At 36.7% G+C, this 26449-nt stretch overlaps 1 non-coding gene across 1 annotated transcript; it reads left to right on the forward strand.

Annotated features, from left to right (window-relative positions):
* The first annotated feature begins 1604 nt into the window (after positions 1 to 1604).
* Positions 1605 to 1710, forward strand: LOC132684426 (U6 spliceosomal RNA). The gene has a single exon (XR_009612649.1). It is a non-coding gene; the product is annotated as a U6 spliceosomal RNA (small nuclear RNA).
* Positions 1711 to 26449: the final 24739 nt, after the last annotated feature.

Here is a 26449-nt window from a genome sequence, read left to right on the forward strand (position 1 = left end):
TTATTTCCTCATCTTTCCATTCCCTGTTATTTTCCCGGATACTGAAGATAATTGCTTTTGCAAAGCATTGTCCTCAGTCCATTTTTCATTGTTAAAAATTATAGTTAACACATTATATTTTAAAATCTCCATTTAAATGTTTTGTGTTTGACTCTACTGTTTGATCTTTTGTCTTTAAATCCACATCACTTTGTTTTAGTTGAGAGGTTCTCAACCTTTTTTGGTTTCTGGTATTCTTAGAGTTTCAGTAATTATTTCATATTATCCTAAGGCCTAAAGAACGTCTAAGAACTTCATAAAGTAGTTACATCCAAACTAGTACATCTGTCCAAAATCTTAGTAGCTGTATAAATCAAGAACACACATTAATTAAAGGAAAACATTAATTTTATTCCAAAATAACCACAATTTCATGCTTGTGGAATAATGTGTGCATGTTGGATAATGCACATATTCTTAAGCCTTAGAAACAGATTAGGAAAAACTACTAACATCCTATTTTATGCTGCTGGTTGTATTTACTTTATGTTTAAAGCTGCAAGAAACTGCAAAGATATGACTTCATCAAAACTTATGTAGCAGGATCTTATGATAAAATTATAGTAGTAGTTCTGATGTATGATAGTTGTCAAGAATCAGTGATATTCTCAAAAACTTAAAATATCCAAGGCATTTCTGAGAGTTCATTATAGTATCTTGGGGCTTTTTAAAGAAAAATTTTTTAATGTTTATTTAGAGAGAGAGAGCACGAGCGAGCGAGCGCTGGGGGAGGGGCAGAGAGACAAAGAGACAAAAAATCTGAAACTGACTCTAGGCTCCAAGTTGTCAGCCTAAAGCCGGACATGGGGCTTGAACTCACAAATAACGAGATCATGACCTGAGCTGAAGTCTGACACGTAACCGACTGAGCCACCCAGGTGCCCCTCTTGGGGCTTCTTATGACACAATTTGAGAACTATGATTTTAGCCATTGTTTTTTAAATTTTTATTTGGCAGGCTTTTTGAAGTATTAAGGAAATAACCTCAGTTTCCAAGGCCACCAGGTGGTTAATAGATAATTTCCAGGAGTATCTGCTCTTCTTTATTTAAAAAAGCAAAGCAGGGGCGCCTGGGTGGCTCAGTCGGTTAAGCGTCCGACTTCAGCTCAGATCATGATCTCACGGTCCATGAGTTCGAGCCCCGCATCAGGCTCTGTGCTGACAGCTCAGAGCCTGGAGCCTGCTTCCGATTCTGTGTCTCCCTCTCTCTCTGACCCTCCCCTGTTCATGCTCTGTCTCTCTCTGTCTCAAAAATAAATAAACATTAAAAAAAAAAAAAAAAAAAGCAAAGCAAGGGGCGCCTGGGTGGCTTGGTCGGTTGGGCATCCGACTTTGGCTCAGGTCATGATCTCACAGTCTGTGAGTTCGAGCCCCGCGTTGGGCTCTGTGCTGCCAGCTCAGAGCCTGGAGCCTGTTTCAGATTCTGTGTCTCCCTCTCTCTCTGCTCCTCCCCTGTTCATGCTCTGTCTCCCTCTGTCTCAAAAATAAATAAACATTAAAAAAATTAAAAAAAAATAAAAATAAAAAAGCAAAGCAAAAAACTATTTTTTAAAAGCATGTCCACCTGCACTCACTTCAGCAGCACATATAGTAACACTAGAACGATACAGAGAAGATTAGCTTGCCCCTGTGCAAGGATGGAGTGCAAATTTGTGAAGCATCCCATGTTTTCTTAACCAATGTTGGGAAGCTTTGTGATTAAAAAAGAAAAAAATAATGAAGATAAAAAAGCATTTCCACCTTGCAATACAATGTTAACTGCTTTGCATCACAGCAAAGTCAAAGGAGGCGGGGTTGATATTGCTTTTCTCACTGTCATATTGACATGATCATTATGTGTGAGCAAGCTTGTTACCTATCTGTTCACAATCATCTGAATTAGAACAAAAAATAGTTGTTGCACAGTATTGGTTTTCATGAATACAAATATTCAGACGGGCACTGCTTTCATAATTATTCATAAAGATTCAAATAATACAAATCTCTCCTAACTCACTGAAATTTTAGTAGCAAGTTCTCATACTACCTTACTTATTATCTTTTGGACTTTCTGAAGCCTCCGTTATATGAGCAAGAAAATGAAAGAAGACAAAACTAATGAGTGAAACAACTTCCCTAAAAATGGCATCTTCTTGTTTCCTCTTGAATGTAGCATTACTTTAAAAAATCATAATGATTAGTTTTTGTTTTCAGCTCTGACATGAAAAGAGTTTGAAAGTTGCGATTGCTGTTCTTACAACAACAAAAACCTGAACCTTCAATTTTCTTGAAGCTATTGTGGCACTTGGATTGTGAAGCCAACTGCAATCCCCAAGTCCAAAGAGATAGACACATCCAGAGGAGCCACAGCAAGATCTGGAGACACGGAACGGAGCCATGGGTGAGAACACGTAATTAATCATTTTGAATTTCTGGAGGTGCGTGCAGACTAGTGAAAGGAGAACTTTACATTTGTTAATTTAATTTTATTTTAGAGAGGGAGAGAGAGCAGGGAAGAGGAGCAGAGGAAGAGAGAGACAGAATCTTAAGCAGGCTCCAAGCCTGATGCAGGGCTTGATCCCATGACCCTGGGACCATGGCCCGAACTGAAATCAAGAGTTGGACTCTCAACCGACTTAAACCACCCAGGCGCTCTGAAAGGGACACTTTTTTTTCGGAGGGACAAAGTCTTAGAAAGGGAACCACATTTCCTGAGTTTTACCTCCAGGAACCCCATGAGGTTCTCATGGGGGAGATCTGAGAAAGATCACGGAGTGGCTCTGACAGGGAAAGGTGAGGACTAATCATTGTGAAATAAACTGATACTTCTCCATACAAAGGCTTAGTTTCCATGAAAGACATTTTACTGGAGCTTATGCCACACGGAGAAAGGATATTCTTCACGCTCTAGCCCACTCTAGTCTTCTTGTCTCACCTAAGGGGGATGCATTTTCCATTGTCATATAATTGGAATCATACAGTACATAGCCTTTCCAGATTGACTTCTTTTCACTTAGCAATATGTAACTAAGGTTCATCTATGTCTTGTTGTGGCTTGAGAGTGCATTTTTCTTATTGAGGAATATTCCATTGCATGGATGCACCACTGTTTACCTATTCACTTATTTTTTTAAATACCTATGGAAGCACTATTTTTATAATTTTTTAAATATAACTTATTGTCAAGTTGGCTAACATACAGGGTACACAGTGTGCTCTTGGTTTGGGAGGTAGATTGCCGTGATTCATCGCTTACATACAAAACCCAGTGCTCATCCCGACAAGCGCATTCCTCGATGCCCATCACCCATTTTCCCCTCTCCACCCCCCAAAATCAACCCTGTTTGTTCTCTGTATTTAAGAGTCTCTTATGGTTTGCCTCCCTCCCTCTGTTTGCAACTATTTTTTTCCCCTTCCCTTATCCCATGGTCTTCTATTATGTTTCTCAAGTTCCACATATAAGTGAAAACATATGATATTGGTCTTTCTCTGACTTATTTCACTTAGCATAATACCCTCCAGTTCCATCCACATTGCTGCAAATGGCAGTATTTCATTTTTTCTCATTGACAAGTAGTATTCCATTCTATATATGAACCACATCTTTATCCATTCATCATTTGATGGACATTTAGTCTCTTTCTATAAGGAAATTGAAGAAGACACAAAGAAATGGAAAAACCTTCCATGCTCACAGACTGGAAGAATAAAAATTGTTAAAATGTCAATACTACCCGAAGCAATGTACACATTTCAATGCAATCCTGATCAAAATTGCACTGGCATGCTTCTCAAAGCTAGAACAAACAATCCTAAAATTTGTATGGAACCACAAAAGACCCCAAAAAGCCAAAGTAACGTTGAAAAAGAAAACCAAAGCAGTAGGCAACACAATCCCAGACTTTAGCCTCTACTACAAAGCTGTAATCATCAAGACAGTAGGGTATTGGCACAAAAACAGACACATAGCCTAATGGAATAGAATAGAGAAGCCAGAATTGTATCTATTCACTTTTTAAGGGGCATTTTGGTTGCTCCAAGTTGTGGGTGGTTATCAATAAAGCTGTTATACAACATTCACATGCAGGTTTTTGTGTGAACACGTTTTTCAAATCAGTTCGGTAAATGGCTAGGGGCATGATTGCTGGATCATATGGCCTGACTACGTTTAGCTTTGTAGGAAACAGCCAAACTGTTTTCTAAAACAGATACTCCGTTCTGCATTCTTATAAGCAATGAGTGAGAATTCCTTTGTTCTACACCTTCAACAGCACTTAGTGTTGTCAGTTTTTGTTTTAGCCTTTCTAAGAGATGTACAGTGGTATCCTATTGTTTTAATTTGAAGCCTATTGATGACAAATATTGGAGAGCACCTTTAAAATGCTTATTTGCCATCTGTGTATCTTTTTTGACAAGTTGTTTGTTTAGATCTTTTCCCCATTTTTTTTAAGTTGGGTTGTTTCTCACCTTCTTTCAAGATTTCCTTGCTCTTCGTCCTGCAATTTTAATATATTACCCCTCGTTATGGGATTATTTTAGTATTTGTTCTGTCTGGTGTTCTCAGAACTTCCTAGATCTGTGGCTTAATGTTTACCCTTCATTTGTAAATTTCTTGATTTTGATTATAATTACTGCAAATATTGCCTCTGCTTCATTCTTTTTTTTTTTTTTTTTTTTTCCTCCTTCTGGTATTCCAATAACGCATATGTTACATGATTTGAAATTCCCTAGCATTCTTGAAGGGTCTTTTCATTTTTTTCTTTATTCTTTTCTTTTCAGTGGAAGTTATAATTGATTTTCCTTCAAGTTTAATGATTCATTTTTCATCAGCCATAAGCCAGTTATTGATGGGATCATTAAAGGCATTCCTCATTTCTGTTACAGTGTTCTTGATAAAAGCATTTCCTTTTGATTCCTTCTTAGAGTTTCTATCATTCTTCAGTACTTTGATGCAGTCTATATTTTCCATCTGTTATTTTATATTGCCTCCTTTTCCCATTAGAGCTCTTAATTTTATTAATCGTATTATTTTAAATTCTCTTTCTTATAAGTTTAATATCTTTGTTGTATCAGAATGTGGTTCTTTGTCTCTTCCGACTGTTTCTATGTTGTTGTTTGTTTTTAAAGCTTTGTTTTGTTATTTATTTGTGTTTGCCTTTTGACATGCCTTTTAATTTTTTCTTTAAAGGAAGATGTGCTTAATCATGTAACAGGAACTGAGGTAAATGATTTTGTAGATCTATACCAATCTGGGTAGGAACTGGACTGTGTTTAATGTTTGTGATTATTGTGTCAGAGGCTTTAAATTTCTCTAGTCCTTTTTGTTGTTGTTGTTTTGTTTTCTTTTGTTTTGTTTTCCCTCTTGACTTTCTTTCAAAGGTTCTAGTATGAGAAGGAAGGGGGAAAGGGTAACTTTTAATGGAGAAACTTGAAAAAAAACTACCTCAGCCAGGTGATCCAGATCATTATTAACAGAAATGGCATGTGAATATGCTATTATGAAAACATCTTGTTACCTCTGTGGTCTTCTTCCCAGAAATCCATAAGCTCAGTTTAATCTTGAGAAAAAGACAAACTTCAGGATATGGGCATTCTTCCAAATATCTGACCAATATTTCTCAAGACTGTCAAGATCATCAAAAACAAGAGAAGCTTAAGAAGCTGTCTCAGCCAACAAGTGCCTATGAAATGTCATGTAATAGCCTGGATTAGTTCAAGGACAATATAAAGCGTATCACGTAAAAATTCAGTATGGACTTCTGTTAATACTAATTTATCAATATTGGTTCATTAATTATAACAAACGTACCATGCTGCTACTGTGAGGTTTTAACAGTAGGATATACTGGGTGTGGGGTATACAGGGACTCTGTAAAATCTTTGAAAAATTTTAAAACCTAAAGGTGTTCTAAAATATTTACTTAGGGGCGCCTGGGTGGCTCAGTCGGTTAAGCGTCTGACTTTGGCTCAGTTTATGATCTCGCGGTCCGTGAGTTTGAGGCCCGCGTCGGGCTTTGTGCTGACAGCTCAGAGCCTGGAGCCTGTTTCAGATTCTGTGTCTCCCTCTCTCTCTGACCCTCCCCCATTCATGCTCTGTCTCTCTCTGTCTCAAAAATAAATAAACGTTAAAAAAAAATTAAAAAATAATAATGATTTGCTATCTGAATTAAATGAATAATTAATAATTCCTTTCAATTAGAGGGGACTGAACAACTATTTGCACAACATAATACAAGTGAATGGGATTTTCTTAGCACATTTTTAACAATATGTATAAATACTAAATAGTGACTGGGAGGTATTATTTAAATGACAGAAATTCAGAACCAAATTATGGTTTCTAGTCCATTCTCTGCATAGAAGCCATAGCTTATGAATAAGTAATTTTTCCTAATGACGAGAGGAGTTAATTCTAATGGAACAAAGCTACAATTAGAAAGCAGACTTGGGGCACCTGGGTGGCTCAGTCAGTTGAGCGTCCGACTTCGGCTCAGGTCATGATCTCACAGCTGGTGAGTTCAAGCCCCGCGTCGGGCTCTGTGCTGACAGCTCAGAGCTCAGAGCCTAGAGTCTGGAGCCTGCTTCGGATTCTGTGTCTCCCTCTCTCTCTACCCCACCCCTGCTCACATTCTGTCTCTTTCTCTCTCAAAAATAAATAAACATTAAAAAAAAAAAAAGAAAGAAAGCAGACTTAGCCTCATTCACAATACCCTTCTACGTGGAATTTTATGTCGTGGTTCAGAGGATGAACAGAAATAGCTTGTATAATTGTCTCTTAAATGTCAGCAGGAAAAATAACAAAAATAAGTTACAGTAACAGCTTTCATTTTTTCACAGCCCCAGAGAAACTGAACATAAAAATAATAAGACACTCTCTAAGGGTTTAACCAAAGGGTCATTAAGATAAAGCTTCTCCTAAAAAAAGATTTTCTTAAACTTGAATTCTTCTCTACATTAGAGAGGAGGCTCTGAAAATACACATTTCTAAAGCACTATCAATTTAGTGAATATATCAAGATTATAATGACAAAAGTTTACTTGGCAAGAGCATGAAATAAATTGGTTTCTCCTCAGAGTTAAACATTTAACAATGGTACATGCTCTGTTAACCTCTCTAATCTGAGGAAATTACAGGAGCTCCAGCAATGACATATATTTTTACTTTTACAGTGAATGATTGAATTGTTTTGTCATGTAGGCCTGGAGTCCAGGGGCTGTTTATTGGTTTTAGTTTATAATAACTCAATCTGACTCTTCATTGATTTCCTTCCTTCCCAATATTGTTTCTGCCACCTTCAGAATCCTAGAGCCTCCCAGGACATTATGTACCTTCAAGTGGAGGTGTTCTGGTCTTTCCTTCAGTGACCTCCACAAACACAGCCCCAGTGAACAGTCAAGCAGCAAAAGTCCATTTCAAATTATTTCTCTGGTTCTCTGTTTTTAGATTTGATTCTAGTATGTTGGGACTGGGGAGTAGCCTATACAGGAAGATGTAAGAGGTGGGAACGTTGAAAATCACCAATTTCAGGAATTATGGTCTGAGGGAAAATTACAATTCAAGCGATTCACATTCTATCGATTCCAGTTCTGTTTGATAAAACAAAATTAAAAAAAATTATTTGAGGGGTACCTGTGTGGCTCAGTCAGTCGGGCCTCTGACTTCAGCTCAGGTCATGATCTCAGAGTTTGTGGGTTTGAGCCCCGTGTCAGGCTCTGTGCTGACAGCTCAGAGCCTGGAGCCTGCTTCAGATTCTGTGTCTCCTTCTCTCTCTGTCCCAAACCCCACCTGTGCTGTCTCTCAAAAATGAATAAATGTTAAATATATATATATATATATATATATATATATATATATGTATATATATACATATATACGTATACATATATGTGTATGTATATATATACATATATATGTATATGTATGTATGTATATATATATACATATATATGTATATGTATGTATGTATATATATATATACATACACATTTATATACATACACACACACACACACACACACATATATACACACTCTATGATTTTAAGCCCTGGTGGGAAGGGTAACTGTAAAGGAGAAACAATAGAGATAAGGGTTAATTTTTGCCTTATTTTTTCCTTACCACTGGCGTGACCCTTAGGAAAATACTCAATTTCTATTAACTACATTTGGCCCATCTATAATATGGAACCTATCATCATGATTATTTCACAATGTTAGCCATGAATATTAAATAGAAAATATGTTGACCAGTAACTCAGTGTGTCTGGCATAAAATACATCCTCTACCATAGTGAGACTAGCTTCAAATCAATCCACTGCCCAAACACAGTAGCACTCTTCAGTGTGGGAACTAATTTTGTGGATGTTATTTTCTAACCGTTGACCTTCCCACCATCACTCACTTTGCTACAGTTTTCACTTGCGCATGTTGAAAACGCTACAGACTAGCAAGTAAGCATCAGAGAGTACGCGCGTTGGGTTGTCATAATTGGTTTTAATTTAATTTTGATGAAACCCTGGAAGTTTCTTTTTTTAATGTTTATTTATTTTGAAGGAGAGAGAGAGAGAGCGAGCACACGAGCAGGGGAGGGAGGGGGAGGATCCCTAGCAGGCCCTACCACCATCAGTGCAGAGACTGTCGCAGGACTCCATCCCACGAATGATGAGATCATGATCTGAGCTGAAATCAAGAGTCGGACACTCAACCAAGTGAGACACCCAGGCACCCCAGAAGTTACGTTTCTTGATATCATCTTATGGCTGAGAATTCCAACATTCAGAGAGGGTTACTAATGTTCTAAGCTAATTCAACTAGTAGGTTGGGAAGGCAGGATATGGGTCTTGGGATCCTCTGGCTCAAAGGTCCATCCACTTTCTGACAGAGCCCTTTGTCGTCCCTTCCCTTCAAATATTATTGAATGCACAGTGAGTCAGTACATGTGACTGCCTGACCTGCATTGACTAAAGCTGTTTCGACGTATAAGATGCTCGGTAAATATTAGGAGTTGGGAGTGATGAGTCTATGCAGAGACGAGAGCGTCACTGTGCCCTTTTGTACTTTAATGTGAAGGAAGCACAGTATTGCTGGACGCTAACTCAGCAGTTGGCCTGATGAGTGTAAGGTGACCAAAGTTAGCAGTTTCTGGACCCCTGTAGGAGTACTATATGGGCCAAATGAAACAGAAGAGAACGACCCAGAAAAACTGCTGTGCCATGCGACTACTCTGAGGACCATGGTCAACTCATCAGTGTTTTCATTCTTGTAGATTGTTACTAAGAGCTTAGTAGATTTTATATTTTTAAAGTTAAAGGATGCTGTAACTTCCTTAGTATGTTTTCTTTTATTTGGGCTAGATTAGAGGAACATGGTATTAATAATACTTCCGTCTACACTTAGGGAGAGACATATAAAGTTCCTTGATCTATGGATAAAATGGTTATGTTTATATCAGACTAACAAATTACAATGACTCTTAGCCACTCTTACTTCACCAACATAAATTCCAGTCTATTAGTGGTTTCCTTTCCCCCAGAACACCCCAGAGCTCTTAGAATGAGTCAGCGCAATTCTGTTCAGACCTGCTGCTGCCTACTGGAGGAACGAGTGCCTTGAAACTACTTTTGAAATGAAGCCAGACAGCTTCTGTCTCCCAACGGCTTTAATAGGCTTTGTCCCATCAAAGGCTCCTCTGATAAGTCTAGGTGAAGAGCTGGGGGGTATCTGACACTCTTTCCATTGTCTCCCTCTGGTGTGAAGTGAAGCCAGAAGCAGGCACAGTAAACGTCACTGCGTGACAGTCTTTTGGCCTTAGTTCAGCAAAGCAGATCTCTGGGACGGATGCGAGCAAGAGGTTAAAAGTCACTAATTTCTCATTCTCTTCAGGGAATGCTCAAACCAAAACAAACAAACAAACAAAAAATCCTGGTCTCTGCCCATTTAAACTTGTTTTTGTTGAGTCTGTTTCCTTTCTAACATTTCTGGATATTTTTTTCATTTCCTAATATGGAGAAGCATCTAGGTGCAATTAAGTCATCACTGCTCTCTGAAGCTCAGTCCTTGAAGCAGAGTATGTTTTATTTGGGAAAATAACTTCAACCTATTTGGTGAGGTACTTCTCAGGGACCTCTTCCTCCTGACCCCATGCAGTGCCATATATATATATATATATATATATATATATATATATATATATATACATACACATACATACATACACACACACACACACACACACACACACACACACACACCAGTGGGGTGGTGGTAATGGCTTAAACCCCTATTCACTTTGGTTACAAGTAGATGCACCCATGTGTCTGTGTGTGCACTTGTATGTGAGTGATGTGTGCTGTGGACAAGGGTAGGAGTATTTAACCTCTTCTCCCAGAATCCAAGCTCGAAATGTTATGATGGAAGAGAGAGAGCTTAAATCAGCCTATTGTGAATCAAAACTATGGAGCTTCCATGTACAAATGTACAGGCAGTTGATATAAAGAAAATGACAGTTTTCAGTTAAAGATGTATACAGTTTAGGATAACTTATGAGCATTCATTATTTTTTAAAACACTTTTTCAGATAAAATTTGAAATTTTAATAATCCTCTGTTAATAAAGGACATATTATACAAATGTCACTTGGTTTTTCTTTGACAATTTAGAAGGCAACTAAATGGCTCAGAAACCCCAAACAATCTTCAGCATTATTCGCAATCTTGAGTAAATTCAATTTAATGAATAAACCAGAAGAGTTCTTGAGACATTTTTCAGGTTATAAAATCCTGGAGCCATATAATATCTTTCCAAAAAGGAATATTACCAGTATTATTGCTGCTATCTTTTAGGAAATTGGCCCAAGAGATACCAGAATTTAGATCAAATGACTATGTAAATAATAACTTTTTATTACAACCTATAAACATGCTTCTTGTTTACTAGAATATGATATAAAGCCAACAACATCTAGGCTATTTTTCTGGTCTTCTAAATGAAACTGTATTAAAAATTAGGAAAGTATCATTTAAGAAGGTCTTATTTCTTCACAGAGTATCATTAGTCCAAGGACAACTTAATGCAGTATTATAAATATTATGGGGGTTTTTAAAATAAGACACTGGCTCTTGACAAAATCAGAAAATATGAAATCTCAGAACTCTTACATACTTGCATGGTCTAGCAATGTCAGAACCCAAGTTGTTGAAACTTAGTCACAGTGAATTCTGACTAGTGAGAATCTGAGCCCATTCTTTTCCAGGTCTGTGAATTTTCTACTGTGCCAGGTTCTTACAATAGTTGTGTTTCAGACATAAAGATAAAAAGAATAAGTGTAAACCATAGTACAGATATTATAGTTCCAATGCTCTTTTCCAAAAGTCCCTAATGTCTCAAATTTTCATCAGTCAATAATTCTCATTGGGGGTGGTTTTAGCCACTGGGAGAAGTTCAGTCATGTCTGAAGACATTTTTAATTGTTACATATTCAGGGTTGTGGAGGGAGAGGATAAGGATTACAACTGTCAATTATTGAATGCTAAACATTTTACAATCAACATAACTTATGCAACAAAGAATTTTCTGGACCCACATGTCAATAGCCCTGAGACTAAGCTACTCTAAGTTTCCCTCCACACTGAATTTTCAAATGACGAATAGACTCCATCTCCTATGCAAACTTCAGTGACTCAGCAGTAACTACCTGGAACCCTGTGTTAGGAACAAAAATAGCAGGCATGTGTTCAGTCTGCAGGAGAGAGAGGGCTCCACTATGCATTTTCAGCTTAATTAATAACTGTTTTTTAAATTTAATGTGATCGTTGTTTCACAATGAAGAAATTAGATTAACGTTTATCATTTTTTCAAGCCTTTATCCTAAATTCACCCTTTAGAGATACCCCTTCTTATGATGTTGTGTTTTAAATTAGCATTACCATAACTCTTCTGGCATATGCAGCTTTATGTAGATTAGGCCATGGTGCATATAAATAATCTACTTCATTTTTCTCAAATTCCAGCAATGACGATGTTTTATTTTTTCAAATATACTTCTAATCTGCTGTGAAGTGATACTTTAAAAATATAATAAAAGTGAATAACCAGAGACATCATTATAAAAACACTCCGCATTATTATATTTATCTCAATGAGATCGGGTGACATCTTTTATGGACCAGCAAGTGTATGAGGAATACAGCTGGAGCATCATACACTTTTTTTTTTTTTTTTTTTTAATCTACTCCTATTCTTCACTCAAGAAACAGTTATTCCCGGCCTGATAAGGGTCATGCACCGCACCCGGCTCGAGGAACTCAGAGATAAAAGGCTGTCTCGATCCTCACGGAATTCTCAGTCTAGTGGACGAGCCAGATAAACAATTTTAATACCAATGGTATTCAATACATGATACTAATCATCCTGGGTAACATGGCGGGTGTAGAGGATGCTGAGAGAAGCCTGGAGCCGAGAAGATATTTGTCATGAATATTTCCCTAGTGTAGGAACCATCTGTCAACTTAGGAACAGTGTCTTTACTAAAGAATACTTCTTTGCCATAACCTCATACTCTAAAAATATTGGTTGATGGGGCGCCTGGGCGGCTCAGTCAGTTAAGCCTCCGACTTCGGCTCAGGTCATGATCTCACGGTTCATGGGTCCCAGCCCCACATCGGGCTCTGTGCTGACAGCTCAGAGCCTGGAGCCTGCTTCGGATTCTGTGTCTCCCCCTCTCTCTGTCCCTCCCCCACTCACACTCTGTATCTCTCTCTCTCTGTCTCAAAAATAAAGAGTAAAAAATTTTTTTAAAAAAAATATTGGTTGAATACATGTGTTACTAAACTGAGAAGTGAAAACTGTGTATTTACAATACCACAAAATAATAACTGTCCATGACTGCCAATTGGGCCACTTATTCTCCTTTAACTACATTCCCAGCTATTTAAATGTATTCAAAGCCCAAGAATTGCAAGAAATAACACAATGCCAACTGAACTTTTAGGGAAGGATGTATTTCCATTGGGTCTCTGCTACAGCCAGTAGTCGTCTAACTGATACTGAAAGCAGACTTAGTACCCATGACAGGCAAGATGCTTAAAGTGGTGTTTTGCTAGAAGTGTTACAAAATGATGATTCAGGTCTTTTAAAAAGCTTATTATCTTCCTTAAACTGGAGACCATTTATCATTTCTCTACTGATTTAACACTGATAGCTAGAAAGAAATGTATGTTTTTTTCTTGCTTCCAATTACCTTTCCTTATCTTTAATAGCTACATTCTCAATTCATCTTTTTGATGACGTGTAATTTGAATGGCTAAACAGTACCACTCAGACTCATTTTCCTTGTAAACTATGTTGGTTTTAAGTTACACATGTCTGTTTGAGGCTGAGTAGACTCCAAATGTTTACTTGAGTTGGGTATCACAGGATTATTGCAGTTACTGAGATATGCCATCCTATAATTCTGAAGTAAATGTTAATTGTCATTGTTTAATTGTTTAATAATGAGATGTGACATTCCATTAAAATGCTTAGGAAATTGGGACAGTAAAATTATTTTTTTTTTAAATGATGTTTTTCCTTGTTTCTATTCTCATTACCTTTAACCACTTTATACCAAAAAAGAAATAATATTACATGTAAGAGGAACATGCCATGCATATAAAATGGAATTACATGTGGAGAGATTATTATTAATGTTGGTTAAGTGATTAAATAAGCCACAGTCCAGTTATTCTAATGCCAGATCAAATGTACCAAAAAAAAAAGTAGACAATGGAAAATGAAAAAGCAGTCATCTGAATAACTGATTACAAAATTGCACATCGTATACTCTTCTTGCTTGACATGAAAATTTTTCTATGATTCTACAGAGATATTTACACGTAAACTTAAAATACAGGGGTTGTGTTTATTTTATACTATGGTGTATTCTGAACTAACGTACAAACTGTGTGAATCTGGGCAAGTCACTTGTTTCTTCCTCCAGGTTTGTGATCCAGGTTTTGGGGCTAGTCTTAGCCCTAGGTAGAGGCAACTAAGAAGCCAGATATTAGTAAATCTGATTAACACTGTCAGATATAACAATTAAGACCTTAGCTGCAGAAAATGGAATGCTGCCCTTATCCATCTTTTAGCGTTTGTCCTGACATCTGACCAAGACATATTTTGCTTTATGTGGCTACTCGTGGGGACGAAATCCTGGCTGAACTTCAGGCTCCACGCTACAACCCCGCTTCCTGTTTCCTGCTGCCAGATTACTCTAGGACTGCGGTCAGCCCCTTCCTCTTTTGAACGTGTCTAGATCACCATCTCTCCCACACATGTCTCCTCTTTCCAAGCATGCATTATGAGTTGGAATGTGACTGTGGTACTGCCTGTGCATCGAAATAATGATGCCAAGCTCCTCTCACAATTGATAGCACTTCTTCTAGGGCAAAAACTTGTTTTTCTCTGTATTCTAGCCTTTCATCTTAGTTTAAGCTACAAGAAGTTCGAAAAACAGTACACCGTTCTCACGTGCCCTTCATCTAGCTGTCCCCAAAACTCCTGTTTAACACGGCCACAGAAGGTTGTCAAAACCAGGATATTGACTATTAACTACGAGGAACGTAAGTATAGATCTTATTCAGATTTCACCAATTTTTGCATGCACTTTTTAATTGTTTAGTTCTATGAAAATGTTTCACATGTAGTTTTGAGTAACCACCACCACGATCAAAATAAGGTTGTCCCATTAGCACTAATAAGGTTTCTTAGGTAACTCCTTAATTGTAATAGTCTTTCCCAACGCAAACCCCTACAAGCAATAATCTGTCTTCTGTCACTGTTCTTTGTCACCTTGAGGACATTACATGTGTGGAACTGTGCAATATAGAACCCTTTGAGATCAACATTATTTCCTTCAACACACTGATGCCTGTGAGTTTCATCCAAATTGTTGCATACAGCAGGAGCTAATTCCGTGATAGTAGCGAAAGATAGTATTTCATGTTACGGAGATAACAGAGTTTATCCGTTCACCCACTGAAGCACACTTAGTTTGTTTCTAATGTGGTACTATTACAAATAAGACTGCTGTAAAGATTCACATCGTTTTGTGTATGAACGTAGGCTTACACGTCTAGAAAAAGATCAAGGTGGGCAATTACTAGGTCTTATGGCAAGTATATTTAACATTATAAGAAACTGATACACCGTTTTCTTAAAGGGCCGTACCTTTCTGTTCTTCCCACCAGCAACACATGCAAGGGCCACTTGTTTCACATTCTCACCAGCGCTTGATTGTCACTAATTTTTATTTCAGCCATTCTAATAGGTATTGTAATGGTAGGTCATGGAAGCCTTAATTCGTATTTCCTTAATGGTTTATCCTGTTGAACATTTTTTTATGTGCTTCTTTTCCATCTATATACTCTCTGCTGTGAAGAGGCTTTTCAAATCTTTTGCTTATTTCCCTGCTGGATTTGTAGTTTTAATTACTATTGAATTTAGAGAGTTCTTTCTATACGTCAGATTAGATCAAGGTACTGTGTTGGCTATCTTGCTCGCAAATATTTCTTCTTAGTCCGTGGCTTGTTTTTCATCTGTGTCACAGTCAGTTATAGAGACACAGGTAGTGATTTTGATGAAGTCCAACTTATTCATTTTCTTATTCTATGTATCTTATCTTGGGTGGTATGTCTAAGAATGCTTCTCCTAATATTGAGTCACACACATTGCCTCCTATGTTTTCTGGTAAAAGTCTCATTGTTTTATGTTTTACACTCAACAGATGCATGCTATTCTGAGTAGTGCTAGTTCTGTGAGCTTTTTATTATTTCTAAGTTTTTTTCTTCCAATTTATCACCAAAGAACAGATATTTCATAACAATGAAAATAAATGTAAATTTTATTGTTTTTTGTCAAAAATGCAAAATTTGTATTCAAACCTGATAGTCTTGTTTTTATCTCTGCCAACTGTGAGTCTAAAAATTATTTAATTAAAAAAAATTTTAAGTTTATTTATTTTTGAGAGAGAGACAGAGTGAGTGGGGGAGGGGCAGAGACAGAGGGAGAGAGAGAATCCCACGCAGGCTCTGCACTGTCAGCAAATAGCCCGAGGTAGGGCTTGAACTGACAAATTGTGAGATCATGACCTGAGCCAAAACCAAGACTCAGATGCTTAACTGACTGAGCCACCCAGGCACCCCTAGAAGTTATTCATTTTTTGTTAAATCAACAGTCTTTAAGATTATAGACTAATTACATAATTAAGTATGAATAATTTAAAATGCCTGGGTGAATATATTTAAGTGCATTTCAAAATAAAATTATATGGTATTACTTTATGTAGGTGAAGTCTATGGTAATATAATTATAGATTTTCTTCCACAGATTTGTTTTGTTTACTAAGAAAAGTTCCAAATTCAAAGAACATGTATGGCTTGCTGAGCAAATGTGATTAGAATCTTAATTGACTTTGAATTTTCTTTGACCTCTAGTATCTTCAATTATCATCAAATGCTACTAACTGAAATGGCTAAGGAATTTACTATTTCTCATAGAAAAGTATGGATCATTCATTTATTTATTCATTCTGCCTGTGATTTAAAGTGGGTTTATATTAGCCTTTATTACTTACTTTAGCCTTTCAATAGCAAGGGCTGGAGAAATGGAAACTAACCTTACTGAGTACTTCTGTACCAGAAATGAAGACCTCCCTGGCTCCTTTCCCCATACAGACAGACAACAATCACATTTAAATCTTTAAAACAACCCCAGAGTTTAGATTCACATTTTAAAATGAGGTAATTAATTTTCAGAGAGGTGAAATAAATTGCTATGAAGTATCAGTAGACAGCATTGTCAAGGTTTCAAAACAGTTTGAGTAATTTTTGAGCCTCCTGCTACCCACTTAAGGTTATTTAAATATATCATTAAATTAAAAACATCTAATTGAGGCAATAAAGTGAAATGATACTATCTTCAATTGTGCTAGGAAATTTGAGAATAGAACAACAGTAAACAAACATTTACTGTTGACTTACTTGTTCCATTTTTTTTTTTTTTTGGTTCATAAAATGATGAACTGTTTTTTTTTATCATACTCAGTTAAGAACTGGTGTTTTGGGGCGCCTGGGTGGCTCAGTCGGTTAAGCGTCCGACTTCGGCTCAGGTCATGATCTCACGGTCCGTGGGTTCGAGCCTCGCGTCGGGCTCTGTGCTGACAGCTCAGAGTCTGGAGCCTGTTTCAGATTCTGTGTCTCCTTCTCTCTGTGACCCTCCCCCGTTCATGCTCTGTCTCTCTCTGTCTCAAAAATAAATAAACGTTAAAAAAAATTTTTTTTAAAAAGAACTGGTGTTTTATCATACACCTGTTAATAAATAACAGCAGTACAAACACCATGATAAAAACAGGTGAAGCGTTTGAACAGATACTTATAAAAGAATATATACAAATGTAAAATAAGCACATGAGATATGTTTAACATTGTTCGTCATTAGAGAAATGTCAAAATCACATCGAAATGGTATAACAAACTTTCTAGAAAAATTTAAATTTAAAAGATCACCAAAACCAAGTGTTGATAAGATGTGGAACTGGAATTCTCATAAATTATTGAAGAGAGATATTAATTTTGACAAGCACTTTGGAAAATGGTTTGGCAAAATCTTATAGAAATAACCCTATATTCATTAGATGAAACAGTAATTCTACTTCTAGATTTTTATTGAATAAAGATGAAAACATACATCTGTATAAAGACTTACATGCAAGTTTATACTAGCTGTGTTTATTTTTATTTTTATTTACTTTTCAGTTTAGAGACAGAATGTGCAAGTGGGGGAGGGGAGTAGAGAGGGATAAAGAAATAGAAACAGAGAGAGAGAGAAAGAGAGAGAGAGAGAGAGAGAGAATCTTAAGCAGGCTCCATGCTCAGCATGGAGTCACATATGGGGCTTGATCCCATGACGCTGGGATCATGACCTGGGCTGAAATCAAGAATCAGACACTCAACCAGCTGAGCCACCCAGGCACCCTGATAACTTTATTTATTATAACCAAAATTGGACAACCATCCCTGTGTCCACCAGCTAGAGAATGGATAAGCAAAGTGTGGCACACTCATATAATGGACCACTACTGAACAATGAACAAGAGCAAACTAATGCTACATTTGGCATGAGTGAAATACTAAAAACACTGAACAGTGAAAGCCACTGTCAAAAGGGTGCCTGTTCTGTTGTTCAATTTATAAGAAATACCAGATGAGGTAAAAATTAACTACAGTGTCAGAAAGCAGATCTAATTTGTTTAGAGCCCAGGTGGAAGAAGGATTGCTGTATATGGGGTCATGTGGGAACTGACAGAAATGGTCAAAACATTCAATACCTTGATTGTGAGGATGGTTACATCGATGTATGTTATTTGCCAGAGTGCATTAAACTATATGCTATAAATGGGTGTATTTTATTTTCTAAAAATTAATTCCTGATGTAGTTTATTTAAAAAACATATCAGCCATATGAAATTTTATTTTAGTTTTTCAGAGAGAGAGAGAAGGAGAGAAAAAAGAGAGAATGAGCAGGGGAGGGACAGAGAGAAAGACAGAATCCAAAGCAGGCTCCAGGCTCTGAGCTGTCAGCACAGAGTCCAACATGGGGCTCAAACTCACAAACCATGAGATCACGACCTGAGCTGAAGTCGGATGCTTAACTGACTGAGCCACCCAGGCACCCAGCCATATGAAATTTTAAAAATGGAGTAGTGCAAGTTTTCGTAAGATGGAATGACGACGGGTAGTGATATATGCCTAAAGAGAAAAGATGACAATTAAGTACACACCCAAGGCAGTTAAAGTCGAACTAAATAAAGAGGAAAATGCAGTGATTCCTGTAGAGGTTACCTTTGAGGTTTCCTCCAAGGATACAGATAGAAATAAGAATGGCATGAAAATACTAAGTGGGAAGTTGACGTATGTGTGAATCAGAAAATTGTGACCTTCACTGTAAATAGTAGGGCTTCACTGATAAGAAACTGAAAGTAAGTGAACCAGAACAGTATAAAAGGAAATCATAAAAATAAAATTTCTGGGCACCCGGATCTGAGCTTTAACATTTACTATATGTAGGTCTTTCAAGAAAAGTCTTAACTAAGTTTTCTGTGATTCAGTTTTTACAAATTAAGGTTAAAAAAAAAAAAAAAGAAAAAATGAGGCTCTAAGATCATGCTTTAGGATTACTCTAATTATTAAATTATATCTATGAATCTTCTGGCAAAGCGCCTGGAGCTTTTTGACCCTAAAGATATTGTAGAATCTAAGAATAATTTCACATCGTTAATGACTATTATAAAGTTTTAATGAATATTCAACTTCTTAGACTATATTCACTATGAAAATAAAAACAAAATAATTTAAAAGATCATATATTCTATAATAATACTTAAAAAATCTTAATGTTTATTTTTGAGAGACAGAGCATGAGCAGGGGAAGGACAGAGAGAGAGGGAGACACAAATCCTAAGCAGGCTCCAGGCCCTGACCTGTCAGCACAGCTGGGGCTGGACTTGAACCCACAAACTGAGATCATGATTTGAGCCGAAGTAGGAAGCTTAACCGACTGAGCCACCCAGGTGCCCCTATAATAATATTTTCTAAGCCATATACTGCTATTAGTTCACATGAAAAACATCCCATGAACTATGAAATTATATACATCAAAATATTTACTTAAAAGCAACAAGGATATATTAATCATATTACAAATGTTATTTAGGAGATACAATGATGTGCGTATTGTTAGAAGCAGGGAAAATTAAAAAAAAAAAGACAAATTTCTTAAAATGAAGATAGAAATCACAAATAATTTTCCCAAATATGAGTGCATTCTGGTATGGCCCTAGAGTTACACAGATAAGAGGTTCACACTAGAAAAAAATGATAAAGATAATTACAATGTAAAAATAGGGAGAGAGGATAAGAATGTTAAGAACAAATGAAAACAACCACCACCAAATAAATGGCAAGATAAGGAAACCAACCACATAAGAGATTGTTGAAATAAGTGACACTGGAAGATAAACTGAGTATTCCTCACATGCAAATAATGATTTATTGAAGAATTCATCCTTCTGCTGAGAGCGGGAAAAGAGAAAGAAGGAGGGAGGGAGAGAGCGAGAGAGAAATGAGATGTAGTGATGCAAGACTGACCAGAGAGGATTGAACCGTCTGCTGCTCTACAACAAATACTACAGAAATAGAGACGGATTTACAAGTGAGAGAAAAAAATGAACACTCATCAAAGGTGTTGGCCATTAGGCATGGGAAGACGAGAGCAAGATGAAAGGATGTCTCAGGAGGGCTCGGGAGACAGATGGAACAGATAAAAAGACTGGAAAAGCAGCTTGTTGAGGAAAAGTTTTCAAAAAATATTCTAAATTCAGACTTTTGAAGAACTTGGAGGAAGACCTGCTGAGAAAAAAGTCTGTCGGGGAAAGGAGATGATGTGTATAATAAACAATTAATGGTTTAGAGCAGAAAACGAGGGGACTTCAATGCAAAGCCTCCTCCTCGCTATCATCTAAGGTCACAAGCATCCTTCAAAGTTTTAATAAATCAAGTCACATACAGTTATATATGGGCATGGGCCAACAGATTAAAATACCGTGCTGATCTGGTTCCCCTCTCTTGTATGTGTAGCTACTGATTCCCACTGCAAAGGAACTGAAGGGTACATTGGACTGCATGGCTGGCTTTAATGCTCAAACTCATTTGAGTCTCAAAAAAACAGCCAAACTCATCTGGATCTCAAAGTTCCTCCAATGCTCCGCTCCCTTGTGATTCTTTGAAGTCAAAAACTATTAGATGAACTTGTAAATGACAAGTTCCCCCTAAACATGGGGAAAAGAGAAGAGGCTCTTAAAATGCAGCTTTCCTTGCTGTATGCAATAAACGAATCTTTGATGATAAACTATATTTCTTACACATTTATTGGTAAAGCTCAATTTCATTAAATAATATCTCTTACGCACTATGAAATCAGAGGCCCTTTATGTTCATTTATGGCAAATGCTGCTTTTTCAAAATCATCAAACATCTTCTTTATACATCTGGATTTTCATATATTTTATTAGATGTCCTAGAGTGGAATATATCTGTTACCTGAGAAATATTATGCTAAACCAATAATTGTAAAAGTTTCCTTGACTAAGAATCACACAAATACTAACTGTTGATTTGGTCAGTGTCTGAGGTAGTAGGTTTCCCCAGGTTCTACATCATTGGGCAACAGCTATTTTCTGGATTCATTATGAACCCCGTTTTCTGCGTCATCCTGGCAGATGAACAGCCAGAGCCTTAAGAACTAAAGGACCATCCCCAGTGGTCTATGCAGGTGGGGCCTGTTTCCTTGGTGGACACAACTAGGTAAAGAGTTTCATATGTTGAAACATAGTTTATCTCATTATTTTTAATTCTGAAGACTTGTACCCATGTAACTAGATTAATTTAGCCATTTCCTTACTGCAGTGCAATTTTATTCTCCTCCAATATTGCTTTTTAATTTAATTTAATTTAATTTAATTTAATTTAGTTTATTTATTTTGAGAGAGGGAGCAAGTATGAGTAGGGGAGGGGCAAAGCAAAGGGAGGGAGAGAATCCCAAGCAGGCTCCATACTGTTAGTCAGAGCCCAATGTGGGGCTCGATCTCATGAACCACCAGATCATGATCTGAGCTAAAATCAAGAGTTGGACGCTTAACTGACTGAGCCTCTCAGGAGCCCCCAATATTGCTGATTTCAAATGATGTTTCAGAAACATGCTTGTACATGATTCTTTTGTGCTTATTTATGTCTCTAGAATATTTATTTAAATGTAGAAGTACTTTTAATCTCCAAAAGATACTTTCCTTCCAAATGCTGTACACATTTTATTTCCACCAAGGGTGTGAAAGTGAATTACATTATAGCCTCCCTAAGTACTAGATAACAAGATGTTTTTATATAAACCTTTTTATTTTAATGTATATCTCGCTGACCACTACTGATATTGAACATCATTATTTCTAATTGTTTCCAGAGATCTTTTTTGTATTCACGAAGAAAAAATAAAAGATCTCTTCTACATTGTGTATGCTGTAAATATTTTCTCCAACATTGTAATTTGTCTTTTAATTGTTTGTAAGGCATTTTATTATACCAAAAGTTATTTACAGGGAAAGGGCAAAAAGCCTTGGTTGTTTTTATTTATGAAGTATACTTCTATGAATTTTTTTCTTCTTATGACTTTGTGTAGTTTTCACTCTGGCTTAAAAATATTCAAAACTTTAAGAAAATATGGAAGTATTACTCTTATACATACTGCTTTATGTGCTGTGTCTTCAGCAATAAATAAGACAGTTTCTGAACTCAAGGATTCACATACTATGTTACATACTATGGTAGGCAGAAAAAAATGGATGGCGAAATAATTCCATGTCCTAATCACTGGAAACTGAATATGAAACCTAAATGGAAAAGAAATTTTGTAGAAGTCATTAAATTAAGAATCTTGAGCTAGAGAGATTATCCTGGATTGGTCCAGGATAAACACAAGTACTCTTATAAGTGAGCAAGGTAGGCAAGAAAGAAGTGGAAAGAAAATAATATATTGAGACGTGACTCCTTACATGGAAGTGAAAGTGAAAAGATTGCTGGTTTTGAAGATGCTTTCCAGACTCAAGGAAAGAAGAAAGCTTTTAGAAGCTAGAAAAAGCATGAGGTAGAATTTTCCCTGAACCTCAGAAAAAATACAGTCCATGCTGACAACTTGATTTTAGCCCAGTGATTCCTATTTCACATTTCTGACTTTGTTAGCTGCTAATAAATTTGTGTGGTTTTGAAGCACTGATTTGTGGTGATTTGTTACAGCAGCAATAGTAAAATGATACACGCATTAAAATAGGCAAACAAGCACTTTATCTCAGTATGTAGACGCTTGAGGAAGAGGAAGATAGGTGAGGCTATAGAGCAGGACTTTCCCAGATAATGTACTTGAGCAGAAAAGGGCTTTTGTAAACAACTGGCCACTTCTACCAGTAATGCTAGTATCAACAATTGTTCAAAATGGCAATATGACCAAAAAAGATCCAAGGCGAAAAGCATAAAATGAATAAAGGGTGAGATGAAATTTCAGAAAAATGTGTGTTCCTTTCAAGAGATTAAAACGATTCTGAATACTGGAGCACACAGCAACCTAATTATTTTGGAAACAAAACCATAAAATGATACATAAAAAGCCAACAAATTCAATACACTTGTAAGATAAAAGATGTCGCAAACACAAAGAACAAGTGACAGAATGGGAGAAAATATTTACAGTGTATGCTACAGTTAAAAGATCTTATCTACAACATGGGAATGTTACTATAAATGGAAACTGAAACAAAAGTAAAGGAAACAAAAGCAGAGAAGCAAAGAAGAAAATTCCTGCAGGTAAATGACATTTTATTCAAGAGTAACAATTGACCAACAAATGTATGAAAGGTTGGTCAATGCTAGTATTATTCCTAATTTATTTCTAAAATCAATCCCTTAATTTTATGACTAGTCTAGGTTGAAAGAGAGGGCAATTTGTACTGTCTACGAGTAAATTACTAGTGTCTTGATTTAGACAGAATATAGGAGATAAAACAGGAGAAGCAGACGTCACTTCCGGAGAATTTTCATTACTTGGAATCTGTGAAGAGTTGGAGGATAAAATTAAGCTAAATTGCTACTTTATGGCTCTTATCTTTAAGGCTGACCAGAAAGATGAAGTTCAAATTAATCAAACTGCTAGGGGATAAGTCTAAGATCAGTAATATTTCCCTTATATTTCTTTCTACCTTTTTTTTAATAGGAAGGAGATATCAGACATATATTTAGAAGTTAGATCATAAGTCATATTTAACCTTTATGAATACATGTTTTCATTGTAGAATATTTCTGTTGACAATATAAACAATTTTTCTTGACACAGGTGAATTATTTTTACCTTGAACTTCTTTTTTCTTGACATCGTACTTTAAGAATCTGAGAACTCAGGTATATTATCCAGTGATAACTTTCCCTAGCTGAGATTTCAAGAAGTATGAAATGAGTATTGTTTTTTAAAAAGCGCATATGGGGCGCCTGGGTGGCGCAGTCGGTTAAGCGTCCGACTTCAGCCAGGTCACGATCTCGCGGTCTGTGAGTTCGAGCCCGGCGTCAGGCTCTGGGCTGATGGCTCAGAGCCTGGAGCCTGTTTCCGATTCTGTGTCTCCCTCTCTCTCTGCCCCTCCCCCGTTCATGCTCTGTCTCTCTCTGTCCCAAAAATAAATAAAAAAAAGTTGAAAAAAAACAAAAAATTTTAAAAAAAAAGCGCATGTGACCTTTTCTAAAGTTCTGGATATTAAGCTAGGCTGGTTCCATGAGGAGTGTCAAAATTCTTTACCTTAATATTTTTAAGACTATTTTGTTCATAATGTAGATGTGCATGTTATTTCAAGTATTTTATATCACTACACATTTTTCATAAATATATCTCCTACTCTTTGCTGATTGAAGTAGATAAGGTAAGAATTAAAAATTGAAAATGTACCTAGGTTGAAAGCTTAGTTCAGAAATTTGAAGAATCTGCATATATAGTGCCTAATTTCTAAACCTATGATAATATAGCCTTTTAAAAATGTTGAATTGACTTCGCCTTAATTTACAGTCTTTAATTTGTATTCCTTAAGATCAGACATCTGCCTTGGATGTCGAGCTGATTGTGATGTCATGGCATGACTGATTTTTATTCCTGTTTTTAACATCAGTCGTCTCCTTTCTTAGTAGCTCTAAATCCATTTTACTTTTTGACCTCTCACCTGGTCTTTGGGGAGCCCTGTTATCTTGTCATCTGCCTAACTTTCAGCGTCATTATGTCTGCAGTATGTCCAATCTCATCTTAAAAACATGCTTTCTCTCTCATCCTCCGTGCCTCCTTTACTTTAACTTGTTTCCTTTTCTGAAGCTGTGCCCTGGGTCTGATGTTGACAAGTATTTTGCTAGAATCACTTCTCTCTCATTTTTCCTCATCAGTGCTGCAGGACTGATCAATGTCCCAGTCCCCATATCCCAAGACTAATTATCTTACAGTCATCTAAATTGAATTAAATTTGCTATCTCTTAGCACAATCACAGGAAAGGAAAATATTGTGAAAGCTTCACTATTACTAGTGGATGAAACATTAAAAGAGGGAGAAAAAAAAGCAAATTTCTTAAAACTAAATTTGAAATGTACCATGGCAAATACACAGACACAAACCACTAAAACAGCAAAACAAAACAAACAAAAAAACGACTTAATGATTCTGTTTAAGTAACAATTTCATATCTCATGATTCTTTTCACCTGCAAAGGAACCTGCGCTGCTAGGCTCTGTAAACTATCTCCCTGCTTTACATAAAGCATGATTGGGGCTATTTATGTTGCCTCTTTGTATTGTCTCCCTATGGTACCCCTTCAGAATAGCATGTTGCAAATATATAATGGGAAAACAACCTATCTCTGTTTGGCCCTAAGCATTTCAGGTGAGTCATGTGTCCTTATCCTTATATGCTATACTCCACTGATTTAACTTTCCATACTCTAAATCAATAGCTATCAGTATGTAATTTATAGTGCATTTATAAAAAAGCACCTGGGGAGTTTTCTAAATTTAGCTATCCAGTTTAAACAACACCTCCCAATGATTCTGATTCAGTAGGTCTAGAGTAGGGCTTGCAAATCTGCATTTTAAAGCATATTTGGATGGCTTAGTTGGTAGAGCTGAGAGTCTGACTCTTGGATTTGGCTCAGGTCATGATCTCGTGGCTCTCGGGATTGATCGCTCCCTCAGGCTCCATGCTGACAGCACAGAACCTGCTTGGGATTCTCTCTTTCCCTCTCTCTCTGGCCCTCCCCCACTCACACTGTCTTTGTCTCTCTCAAGATAAATAAATACACTGAAAAATTTTTAAAAAGTAGGGGCACCTGGGTGGCTCAGTTGGTTAAGCATCTGACTTCAGCTCAGTTCATACCTCATGGTTCGTGAGTTCGAGCCCCACGTTGGGCTCTGTGCTGACAGCTAAGAGCCTGGAGTTTGCTTCAGAGTCTCCCTCTCCCTCTGCCCCTCCCCTGCTTACACTCTCTTTCTTCTATCTCTCTTTCTCAAAATATAAATAAACCCTAATTTTTTTTTAAGATAAAAAACAAATAAAGCACCCCAGAGTATTTCTTAGGTACACTGACATGTGAAAGCCATTGAACTACCAGTAAATTCATTTTCTTACATAAAAGAGTTTTTTTTTCAAGGCACCAAACTAACCATTGTGGTCTAGGGGGTAAATAAGCCTTCTATTATTCTGTTTTTAACTGAAAAAAATAAGGTAGAACTTAGATGTTAGTAACATTAATGTATAGAATAGAACTAGTCTCCCTTA

Source organism: Panthera onca, chromosome C2, assembly GCF_046562875.1.
Source record: "Panthera onca isolate mPanOnc1 chromosome C2, mPanOnc1 haplotype 2, whole genome shotgun sequence".
Lineage (NCBI taxonomy): Eukaryota > Metazoa > Chordata > Mammalia > Carnivora > Felidae > Panthera > Panthera onca.